Source organism: Solanum pennellii, chromosome 3, assembly GCF_001406875.1.
Source record: "Solanum pennellii chromosome 3, SPENNV200".
In the NCBI taxonomy this organism is placed as follows: Eukaryota; Viridiplantae; Streptophyta; class Magnoliopsida; order Solanales; family Solanaceae; genus Solanum; species Solanum pennellii.
Genome location: NC_028639.1, coordinates 48,646,099 through 48,658,699, shown reverse-complemented (window position 1 = coordinate 48,658,699; position 12,601 = coordinate 48,646,099). Strand labels below are relative to the sequence as shown.

The 12,601-nt window shown below is 36.3% G+C and overlaps 1 long non-coding RNA gene across 1 annotated transcript; it reads left to right on the top strand.

The window, feature by feature from the left end:
- Window positions 1-693: 693 nt before the first annotated feature.
- Window positions 694-6,612, top strand: LOC114076579. The gene is made up of 3 exons (XR_003577592.1): window positions 694-1,331; window positions 2,340-4,428; window positions 6,369-6,612. It is a non-coding gene; the product is annotated as an uncharacterized LOC114076579 (long non-coding RNA).
- Window positions 6,613-12,601: the final 5,989 nt, after the last annotated feature.

The following is a 12,601-nucleotide window of genomic DNA, read 5'->3' as shown; positions in this document are numbered from 1 at the left end:
TCTTTACCATTATTTCATTTTTAGAAGCTTAGTCCATTCCTAAATCTAGAATAACACACAACCTCATTCTCATAATACCAGAGATATACATACGATTTAAGGCCAAAGTCTCAGCCACATCTTCTTTTCGCAATTACTTATTGTTTCATTTGATACCACTTAACATCAATCTGTTGGTTGTACAAAATTGGCTATTTATTCAATGTCTTTTCCCGCCATTTCATCATTCATTATCGAGCAAAGAGGGACAATTGTTTGGCACCCAAATTTGACAAACCTATAAGCCTTTTTGAATTGCTTTTTGATTAAATATGTATTTTGAATCCTATATCTTTTAAATTATGTTTAATTTTTATCTAACTGATCATATACTTTAGTGTTCATAGTTTTAAAAAATGTAAGTACTTTTGGTTTTGTTGTTGTATTTCTCGATTGCTACATTTGAAATGATTAATTAACTTGTCTATTTACGTATATAATATTTCACTGTATTATCGTATTTGAAATTAGTTAATATGTGTAGTATAACCATCTATTAGATAATAATTTATTAAATCTTTCTCCAAATCGTTTAAATTGTAGCCTCTTTTATTCAACCTATTTAATTTGTAGCATTTTATACTCAATTTCTTAACAATGCTAGCCCATTTGAACCAACTAATTCAATCCCAATCTCAAGGTCTCATCTTTAATCTCAACCATCCATTCCATTCTTTAAAACTCAACCCCACGTCTCATCTTGATTCAACGACTTAGATTGAGTCTCGTACCACTTTCCTATATAAATATCCTAACATCCTAACCCTATTTTCATTTTTACCCTCATTCTCTTTGAAAATGCCAGGCGCTTTTCCTCTATCTCCTAACGTTGTCCATCGCCGGCGAAACCACTAACAAAACCCCTACAACATCCTCACTCACGGGGACAACCACCAAGCGAGACCCTCTCCTTCTCTCTCATCACGACGCTTCTCCAATCACAAGTGGATAGCATCCACTTCACCATCCAATCTAGTCTCCCCTCTCCTCCCCTTTCTCTTTCCCTTTGACTCTCTTCTCATCCCCATTTTCTTGTGAAGCTCCGCACTATTAAACCTTTATCTATCTTTTGCTCTTCTTTTCGTTGGTTCTGACAAAACATTCTTGCAAGATAGCCACCACGAAGAGACATTTGGTTTCTATGAGTCAAGCCAACAATCATCCTTCCCCCAATGAGATCAACAACTATGATAACAAGAGCATCGTTTCTCCGCCGCTCCTACCAGAGAGGACTTTCCGGAGTCTTAAGGTTTTTGGGGCTAATGAAGTCGAATCATGACAGATCCATCCAGGTTCATTTTTTAGATCATCTTATCTTTTATACAAATTTCTTAAATCGCCTTATATTTATTATTTCATTCTTACACTATATAAAATTCAATAATAACCATGAAACATCTTTTTAGCATGATTTTCTTATGATGTTGAGTTTCTAAACTTTTGCATTTTCTACTTTGTGTGTTTGTATTTTTGTTTGAGTGTAATCTGCCCCTTTTGTATATGGGTTTAGTAAGCCCTCGAGCTTTCTATTAAGAATTTTGACTGAGTTGTTGTTGCTTGATTCAACTATAGCACGTCTTAACATGCGTATTTGATTTATTTACCTAATGAATTGATTGATTATTTTTAAAATCTTCATGATTCATGCTTCTTTCCAATTTTGTTCCCTTAATTGATTGATACACCTTATATAGATAAATTCTTGATAAACTTTGACATGATACTTCTCTTTGATAGACTCGAATTTATTTTCCAATTTTCTTTCTTTTAGTTAGTGTCTACAACTTTGATTTAATTGTTCTTGGCAAACTTTTGCTATTTATGGTAAGTAAATATACATATGTGACCTTCAAATATGGCAGTATCTAAATCATGTTATTTTGGACTGAATTCTTTGACTTTATTAACATGGCTCCTTCAAAATTAGAAGATCATTTATGATTCTTTCCTTCGATTTATTTATTATGATAAATTTATCGATGGTAATCTCTAATTGTCAATTGACTATTTTACTTATTAAATCACACTATTTTAATACATGGTTTATAGTAAAATTCATGCATTAATGTTTGTTATTACTTTTTTTTCGGAAAAAGTTAAATGTAGCATCATATTTGATGAACTGGATCTTTAAAACTCGCTTGGTTATCATAATATCATTGATTAAATTGCAAGAATTGTATATTGAAGGTAGTTACTTCAGTATCTATTATGTTGTCTTGCCTTACTCTATTATCCTTATAAACTTATTTTGTTTAATAGTACCTTCCTTACTTATGTATTTTATTTTAATGTTTTAGGAATAGACATACTCTCACCCCATTGAATATTCTTTACACGTACACTATACTGCAACGACATTCCTTGAAATTCAATAATGGCAAGTGGAGAAATCAACGCGAGAATCCAAGCTAAAGTGGAATTGTCGTCACCCCAAAAGGGGTATAGGTACATTCATGAAATAATGAAAAAACAGATAAACTATGGGTAACATCTTTTATGAAGCGCACATATAGCTCTACAAAAATAAGGCAACTCGTTATTTCCTCTCATTATAATTTTAAATCACCCATTAGAAGTCTTAAAAACCTAAAAAATTATTATTAACTTATCAACATACTTTCATACAATCTTAATATAAATAGAATATACTTACATTTTAGCTTCACGTGATTTTTAACTATCAAAATATTTTATTTAGTGCTCTTGAATAATTTTTGTTGAAAGTATTTTTCTCTTTGCTTAAGTAATTTAAGAGAGTCAATGATTAAAAAGGGAATAGAAGGTGTAACATCGTATTGGGCCCATTTTAGCCTTGTCATATATCTCTCTCTCTCTAGAAACTCTAACTTTATATGTTGTTGATTTATTTAAATTTCAATTTGCATGATATATTTTTATTCTTTTGGTTTGGTATCAATCAAGTAAGTTTATCAGTCCTTTCTTCTCGGTATGTTTATTTTATTTATATAGTTTTTCCTTTAATTCATATTATCCAAACATTTTAAGCATTTTATTAGAAGCGATCAGGTCAATCTCTCATTCTTTATTTGTTAATATTTCAAATATCTTATTTATGTGTTTGAAACTCGAAAACCATGCTTTGGTTGATTGAATTCGTAAGTTTTGTACCTTCATTAGCTCTGTATGTTCCATTTTTTATTAACTTGCATAGATCGAATTTGATTGTATATATAAAAAAAAGTTTCCATGCCTAAATATCTTATTCACCAAGGCTTATATTAATTAGATAATAATGGATTCATATTAATTTATTCACCCTTATCAAATATACTTTTAATACTCTATATTTTATAGTTATCTTATTTTCAATGTTAAATCCCCACATATTTCCCAAGATCCTGTCAGGATCCACATTTATGGACCTCGGAGGGTTCTTAATACCTTTATTTTAAAATAACCTGAACCCTTACTCGGTCTATGATTTTGCAGATTCTTTTAATTAATTTTTTTTGTAATTAGGTTAAAATAGTGTCCTAACGTGCCTTTATTTCTTTCTGTAGCGACTTTTATTATTTTTATTTGCCCTAAAAGAATTTTCACTGTAACACTTCGAAAATCCAAGGCTAGTCTTAAAGCCTAACATCGGTACCATGGGGTCTAAACACTGTTTGAAATACCTATTTCGAATATAGGTCATTTAGGAAGTTTAGGAGCTAAAAACATCCAAGAACGTCTATGACATCCGGAAATTAGTTCTAGTGAGGTACTAGCGTGTCTAAGTCTATTTGAAGAGCATTTAGGAGTCAGGAATCCATGGAAATTGGTGGAAGGATAGTTAATAAGTGTTTAAGTTAGTTCATAGTCAAAATGTTCGGGTATAACTCCCCAAGGACCAACCAAGGGCCCTTAAAGAGGACCCTTGCACGTTGATATCAACACTGCCTGGGCAGTGTGCACCCACGAAGGGTCAATCGACGGGGCATGTGTTGATCGACGGGGCTTCGATGCCTACCGTCGACCAAAACTTAGCCATTTTGTTGAAGGGGCTCGTCTGCACACTCTCTGAACTCATCGATGGACGTGCAGCACAGAAGGGGGGCTGGTCCGTCGATTGAGCCACGAGGCATCCACGGGGTTCCATCTTTGAGTGACATGTTTTTGCTGCACGTTTTAACTTTGTTCAAAACAATTAGTTAAGGGGTTTAGTGGTTATTTAGGGAATAAGGGAAGACTAATTAAATAAATTAACTCCCATATAAAGACCTCAACCTCAATTAATCTAATTACAACTTTCAAAAAAATAAACTCTCTTCCTTCTCTCTTCTTTCTCTCTCTATTTGAAGACACCATTGAAGACAAGCTAGGGGGAGCTTTTGGGGGCTGGGAATGGACGATTTCACCATCAAATCTTCATCAAACGTTAAGGTATGGGATCTAATTCACCTTTGAGACTTATTTCCTCAAAGGGATCCTTCAAAGTATTTGAAAAAGTTGAGTTTTCAAGTGGGTTTCATTCAATTACGAATTTGATGTTGTGAACTGAGTTTCTTATGGTTTATTTAGGATATAATGGATATATTAACATGTATTTTAACTTGATTATGATCATTTGTAATGGTGTGGTTCAAATTAAAGAATATGATTCTTAACCCTTAACCATAGGTTTGATCTTGATGTGAATTGGGTTGTGATTGATTCAATTGACTTGATTATTAGTTAAATCACTATTAGATGATTTTATTACACTAATCATGAACCAATTAAGATGAATTGTATTCTTGCATACTAGTTCTTGAGAAGTGATCTAGGTTATGGGAATTGACCTAAGTATATTATCTTGAGCTTTGAGTTAGTATTGAATTATGGTGTAGTGATTCTTTTAACCTTATTATCATCTTGCTTATTGAATTATGTTGATGTTATGACCTAGTTGGGTTGAGTTATGGATTGATGTCAAGACCTTTATGATGAACTATAAAGGAGACTTGGCAAGTCTTGTAATCCCTATTCCCTACTTCAACTTGTGGTTAATTGCGATTAAGTTATGATGATTGTGTTGGAGTATGCCTTATTTAGGATTTATACGGTGGTAGGATGTTGAATTGAAATGTCGTGATTATGGTTGTGATGTGATTAAGATGTAAATGCTATAAGGATGGTGATGTTTACCAATATGCCTTATTATGAAGTGATATGTAATGTGTTAACCTTACCTATATGAATTGTGATGGAAGGATTTATACTCATCCAATTCTTATTGAGCTACTAATGATGATGATTATACAAGGGGTATACCCTATGACCTAAACTAAGCTATGTTTGATAATTAAAGGCTTAAAGACATTTCGAAAAGGGATTCCATCTTAGCACCGACTGAACTAGATTGAGGAGTGTCCCTTCCCACATAGGGAAGGTAGGAGCACTAAATTACTCGTGAGATTGGAGACCATAATGCATGGATCATAAAGAGGGTCCCAACTATATCTCCTAGTTCTTGAACTATGTTGCCCCCATAGGAATATTAGCAAGTGGATCCACGTAGTTGCTATGTGTTATGATTTTGTACTACCTTAGCAAGTAGTCCATCTTCTTTTGGTGTAGGGTTTTACGAGACCGGATTCCACACTAGCTCATGTGGTCTATGTCGGTTAGGTCAAGATGTTCTCAAAAGGTAAAATGAATCAAACGATTAAACTCTAACAAGGATAACCTAAGGGGTCTAGCTTAGTCTAGGTAGGGGTATGGGACTCTACCTAAGCATCGAACTAGTTATCCTTGAGGAAAGTCTTCGGAGTATGTTTATATATATATTTATGTTATGATGATATATGATATGCATATGATGAACTTGCACATTGTTGATACTATATGTTGAATAGTTCATTTATGAGTATGTGATGGGTTATATTGTTAAAGTAAGATGAAATGTGTATCTAAATGTTATATTATGTGGAGTTGGACATTGATTATATTTTCTTGTTGTGGCTACTTGATTGATTAAGGTTATGGGGATTTTATTGGTCATTGCACTCGTTGACTTGATAAGGATTCATGAGTAGTTGTCTTGTTTATTATGATACGATTAACTCTTATTCATGCTTGTGATGTTATTCCTTGATGATAGGATTGTAGTAAATCGTGGGTTCAAGTATGTCGGGATACATATTAATTGTTTGAGTTAATAAGCATGTTTGGTTGATTGGTATGTCTTGCTTGATTTTGCATGAGACTTTTAAAAGAGTAAAATGGCATGTTTTAACTAAATGTTCCTTTTTAGAATGTTTTGCTCTTATGTGCATATGGTCTCATTCTTAGTACATATGGAGTACTAACCCCATTTTCTTCCTTTTTCCCAAAAATTTTAGGTTCCGGTTGTTGAAGGCTCATTTCAGACGACTTGATGAAGGATTGGATATTCTCTATCATCCAAGTGGGTAGGTCCTGACTTTTTGAGGGCGATGCCAATATATTGCTTATGCAGTTGCTTTGTTTTTCTAAGACTTTTATGTTCATTCCACTTTCATTTGAGTACGACTTGTATAAGCTTATATGTGGATTCTTTACATTTGATGTAGGGCTATGCCCAAATTGTTGTGATCGTTTAGATGGTATGAGATGAGACAATCTTTCTACCTTATATATATGTATGTGCAATAAAAGTATAAGGCTATGTAACCTTCCTATACGAAGGGTCTATGTATACTCGATACGACTATATTATGTGTATGTAAAGATCTATGTAAACCTCCAAGTAGATGTAATAAAAAGTTTTAATTTTTCCGCGATTTCAACCTATGAATGTGATGACATGAGACTAAGATGCTAGTCTTACTCCTTAAAAAGGACGACAACGCCGGTTACGCCAAGGGTTAAATCGGATGTGACAAACTTGGTATTAGAGCATGAAGTTGAATATCGTTGAGATATGTCTCTCTCTCTACCACGTCTATCTAGTTTGAATTCATTATTGTGAAGCGTGCCACACTTATGAACAGGAACCTATGTGATGCCTAGGAATCGCTCTCTTTCTTGGAAATCCTATATCGTACCATTAGAGTATACTTATGGTGTGCTTTTGCATCTAATCCTACAGTTGTGCTTATAAGAAGAATGAACACTCAAAGCAATATGGCTCGGAGACTTAAAGAGGAAATTTCCAATGCGGGAGCTCTCCCAGTGGCGAACAAGTTCCTCCACTCGAAGAAGATGCTAATATGGAGACAACTCCGGTCAATGCCCCAGTATTGACGAATGAGGATATAAGGGTTCCCTCATCCAATAGGCTCAAGCCGTCACGGTTCAAGCCAAAGCTATGACGGCCCAACCAACCAAGAGCTTGTACCTCGTCCTCATGAACAAGTCACTACTATGGCTTCCCGTCTAAGGGACTTCACTCAAATGAGCTCTCCTACCTTCTATGGGTCTAAGGTTGAGGAAGACCCCCAAAAATTCATCGATTAAATCTATAAGATACTTTTGTCTATTGGGTTGTCCACAAGTGAGAAGGCGAGTTGGACACTTATCAACTGAAGGACGTGGCTCAAGGATAGTTTGTGCAATAGAGAGATAATAGGCCTTTGAGAGGTGGTCCCTTGACTTAAGAGATCTTTAAGAAGTCTTTTCTTGATCTGTTCTTTCCTAGGGATATGAGGGAGGCTAAAGTAGTGGAGTTCATAAACCTTCTCCAACGAAGTATGAGTGTTCATGAATACTCTTTGAAATTCACTACTTCTTTAGTTTCCGATCCTAGAATGAAATGAGCCGCTTTGTGACGGGGGTGTTGGATTATTTGCAAGAGGAGTGTCATTCGGCTATGCTAAATGAAAACATGAACATCTCTCGTCTTATGGTGCATGCCAAACATGTGAAGAATGCATGGGCTAGGAGGAAGAGAATGGATTCTAGGAGGGCAAGATCTCTTGATGGAGGTTCTTCAAAGAATAGGCTTCAGATACAACAAAAGCCTAGGTTTAAGAAGCGGGTTTCAAGTCAATTTCCTATCAAGTTCCCAAAGTCTAGTGGTGATAGGGTGTCTAACCCTATGTTCAAGAGGGGAAGAGGTACTAATTTACCAACCGAGAAGCCAACTTCTTGAAAGTGTGGCAATAAGCACTATGGTGATTGTCTTAAGGGGACTGACAATTGTTTTGGTTGTGGTAAAAGTGGGCACAAGGTTAGAGATCGCCTAAATGTGAGGGGTCAAGACAAGGTAGTGGTCAAGCTCAAGTAAGTGGTTCAAATGAAGATCCAAAGAATAACCGCTTCTATGCTCTCTGCTCTAGGGGTGAGCAAGAAATTTCTCCTGACGTGGTGACTGGTATGTTGAAAGTCTTATCTATTGATGCATATGACTTACTTGATCCCGGTGTTACTTTATCATTTGTTACACCTCTTGTAGCTAAAAATTTCGAAATTTTCCCCAACATTTTGCATGAAACTTTTATAGTGTCTACTACGGTGGATGAGTCGGTTGTTGTAAAAAGAGTGTATAAAAATTTTCCTATAATGTTGCCCAATAGAGTTTCTTATGTTGACATAGTAGAACTTGACATGTTTGACTTTGATATTATATTGGGTATGGATTTTTTGCATGCATGTTTTGCCGCCATTGATTGTAGGACAAGAGTGGTTAGGTTTAACTTTCTAAATTAACCCGTTTTTAGTGGAAAAGGGGAAATTCTATTCCTAGAGGTCGTATTATCTCTTGTCGAAAAGCATGCAAAGTGATCTCAAAGGGTTGTCTATATCGCATAGTAAGAGTCCAAGATTTAGATTCTGAAATTCCTCCCATTGGTCGGTCCCCGTATTGAGTGAATTTCCAGAGTTTTTCCCTAATGACCTTCCAGTATTCCTCTCGAATTTGAAATTTATTTTGGTATCGATTTGCGACCGGAAACGAATCCCATTTAAATTCCTCCTTATCGGATGGCTCCGATCGAATTGAAGGAGTTGAAGACTCCACTAAAGGATTTACTAGACAAGGGCTTTATAAGGCCTAGTTTTTCGTCGTGGGGTGCTCCAGTGTTGTTCATAAAGAAGAAGGATGGGTCCTTAAGAATGTGTATTGATTACCGCCAACTCAACAAGGTCACCATTAAGAATATGTATCCTCTCTTAGATTGACGAATTATTTGATTAAATCCAAGGTGCGAGCTACTTGTCGAAAATTGACTTTAGATCGGGGTATCACCAATTTAGGGTGAGAGGTGAGGATGTAACAAAGATGACCTTTTGGACTAGGTATGGGCACTATGAGCTCTTGGTAATGTATTTCGATCCCACTAATGCTCCGGCGACGTTTATGGACCTAATGAATAGGGTGTTTTGAAATTACCTAGATTCATTTGTCATTGTCTTCATTGACGATATCTTGGTATATTCGAAGAATGAGAGTGATCATATGGGTCATTTGAGGGTAGTATTGCAAACCCTTAAGGAACATCAATTGTTTGCCAAATATAGCAAGTGTGAGTTTTGGTTGAGGTCGATGGCATTTATTGGGCATATTATCTATAGTGAAGGAGGTGAGGTAGACCCAAGGAAAATGGAGGCGGTGAAAAATTGGCTTAGACCATAGACTCCAATCGACATTACGAGTTTCTTGGGTTTAGCGGGTCATTATTGGAGGTTCGTGGATGATTTTGCATCCATTGCATCTCCCTTGACTACTTTAACCCAAAATTGTAAGAAATTTGAGTGGTCAGATGCATGTGAGAAAAGCTTCTAATTGTTTTAAGATGGGCTTACTTCCACTCCAGTGTTGACCTTACCAGAGGGTACAAAGGGGTTTGTTGTGTATTGTGATGCATCCCGCGTGGGTTTAGGGTGTGTGATTATGCAAAATAGGAAGGTAATAGCCTATGCTTCTAGGAAACTTAAGGTACATGAGAGAACCTATCACATCTCATGACTTTGAGTTAGCAGCCGTGGTGTTTATTTTGAAAATATGGAGGCATTACTTGTATGGTGTACATGTTGACGTCTTTATTGACCATAAGAGTCTCCAATATGTGTTTATCCAAAGGAATTAAATCTACAGCAAAGAAGGGGGTTAGAGTTTTTGAAAGATTACGATATGAGTGTCCTCTATCACCCTGGCAAGGCTAATGTGGTTGCGGATGCCCTAAGTCGTATGACAATGGGTAGTGTATCCCACATTGATGAAGCCAAGAAAAACCTAGTGAAGGAAGTCCATAGGTTGGCTTGGTTGGGGATGAGGTTGGAAAATTCTTCGGATGGTGATTTCATGGTTGGCAACAATTCCGAGTCATCATTAGTAGTTGAGGTGAAGTCCAAACAACACCTCGACAAATCATTGATGGATTTCAAAGAATTGGTCCTTGGCAAGCTTAATTAGACATTCTCCCTAGGGGGATGGTATTTTAAGGTGCCAAAGGAGATTATATGTTCCTAATGTAGATGGGTTGAGGGACCGAATCCTTGAGGAAGCCCATGGGTCCCTCTACTCCATTCATCTGTGTTTGATGAAATTGTACCATGATCTAAGGGAGATATATTGGTGGGAACTTTTGAAGAAGGACATAGCGTAGTTTGTCGCTAAGCGTCGAAATTGCCAACAAGTAAAATCCGAAAATCAAAAGCCGGGTGGCTGGATACAAGAGATCCAAATTCCTACTTGGAAGTGGGAAGACATCAATATGGACTTTGTAGTGGATTTACCTCGGACTCAAAGGTCATATGATTATGTATGGGTGGTTGTGGATAGGTTGACTAAGTCTGCTTGCTTTATTCTCGTCAAGTCTACTTATTCGGTGAAAAATTATGCTAGGATCTTCATAGATTAGATTGTGTGTCTCCATGGTATTCCATTATCCATCATATTGGATCAGGGTGCACAATTCAGATTTAGGTTTTGGAGGTCGTTCCAAAAAGGGTTGGGTACTAAGGTGAAGTTGAGTACCGTTTTTCATCCCTAAACGGATGGTCAAGCGGAACGCACCATTCAAACCCTTGAGGATATGCTTAGGAATTACATTATTTATTTTAAAGGTAATTGGAATAAGCATTTGCCTTTGCTGGAGTTTGCTTATAATAATAGTTTCCATTCATCCATTTTGATGGCTCCCTATGAAGCCTTGTATGGTAGTACATGTAGGCCTCTTATACGATGGTTTGAAGTGGGGGAGTATTCACTTCTTGGTCGCGATTTGATTTATATGAATTTAGAGAAAGTTCATATCATAAGGAACCGGTTGCAAACGGCCTTTAAGCGGCAAAAGTTTTATGCCGATAATAGGAGAAGGGATTTGGAGTTTGAAGAATGTGATAAGGTGTATTTGGAAATTTCACCAATGAAAGGGTTGGTTAGATTTTGAAAGAAGGAAAAGTTGAGTCCCTGTTATGTGGGTCCCTACGAAATTTTACAAAGGGTTGGTAAGGTTGCCTATGAATTGAAACTTCCTAGTGAATTGGCTTCGGTTCATCCCGTTTTTCATGTGTCTATGTTGAAAAAGTGTATTGGTGATCCCGAGTCTATTCTTTATATTGAGGGTCTTGGTATCAAGGATAACCTCTCTTATGAGGAAGTTCTGGTTCAAATTATTGATAGGCAAGTCAAGAAGTTAAGGAATAACGAGTTGGTTTCCTTAAAGGTGTTATGGAAGAATCACCTAGTTAATGGTGTAACATGGGAGGCCGAGGACGACATGAACTCCAGTTACCCTCATCTTTTTTTTATAATTAAGGTAATTCATTCTTTTTAATAACTTAAATATGACTAGAAATTGAAGTTTCATGAATTTTCGTGAGGTTTTGCAAAAATGTGCTTTTTGAGTTGCATTACAGTGAATTAGTACATTTGAAACTTGAAATTTTGCCTTTTTGGTTTGTTTGAGTTACGTTGTGCATTTTGACATGGTGAGTCCTAGTGAAAAGTTATGTGACCTATTGATAAGTTGAACTTTGTGCTAATTGACTCATGTAATGTATGTTGAGATCATGTGTGTTGTGAGAAGGAAATGCCTCATGATGAAGTGTTTGAGCCTTATGTGTTGTAATAGAAGTTTGGAAATTTCCTTGTTGAAATGATATGATTTATCTTGATTTGGTATTGTTGATTGGTTGGGCTATTAATCTTGAGTCTATTCCTTCCTTCAAAAGAATTTATTGTCATTCGGGGATGAATGTTTCTTAAGGGGGGGTTAATGTAACACTTCAAAAATCCAAGACGAGTCTTAAAGCCTAACATATATACCATGGGGTCTAAAAACTGTTTTAAAGACCTACTTTAATGAATATAGGTCATTTAGGAAGTTTAGGAACCAAAACGTTCAAGAACGTCCATAACGTCCGAAAACTCGTTCTAGTGAGGTACTAGCGTGCCTAAGCCTTTTTACTAGATTTTAGGAGTCGCGAATCCATGTAAATTGGTGGAAGGATAGTTAATAGGTGTTTAAGTTAATTCATGGTCGAAACGTTTCGGTATGAGTCCCCAAGGACAAACCAAGGGCCCTTGAGGAGGACCCTTGCACGTTGATATCAACACTGCCTTGGCAGTGTGCACCCATGAAGGGTCAATCAACGGGGTGTCGATGCCAACCATCGACCAACACTTAGCCATTTAGTTGAAGAGGCTTGT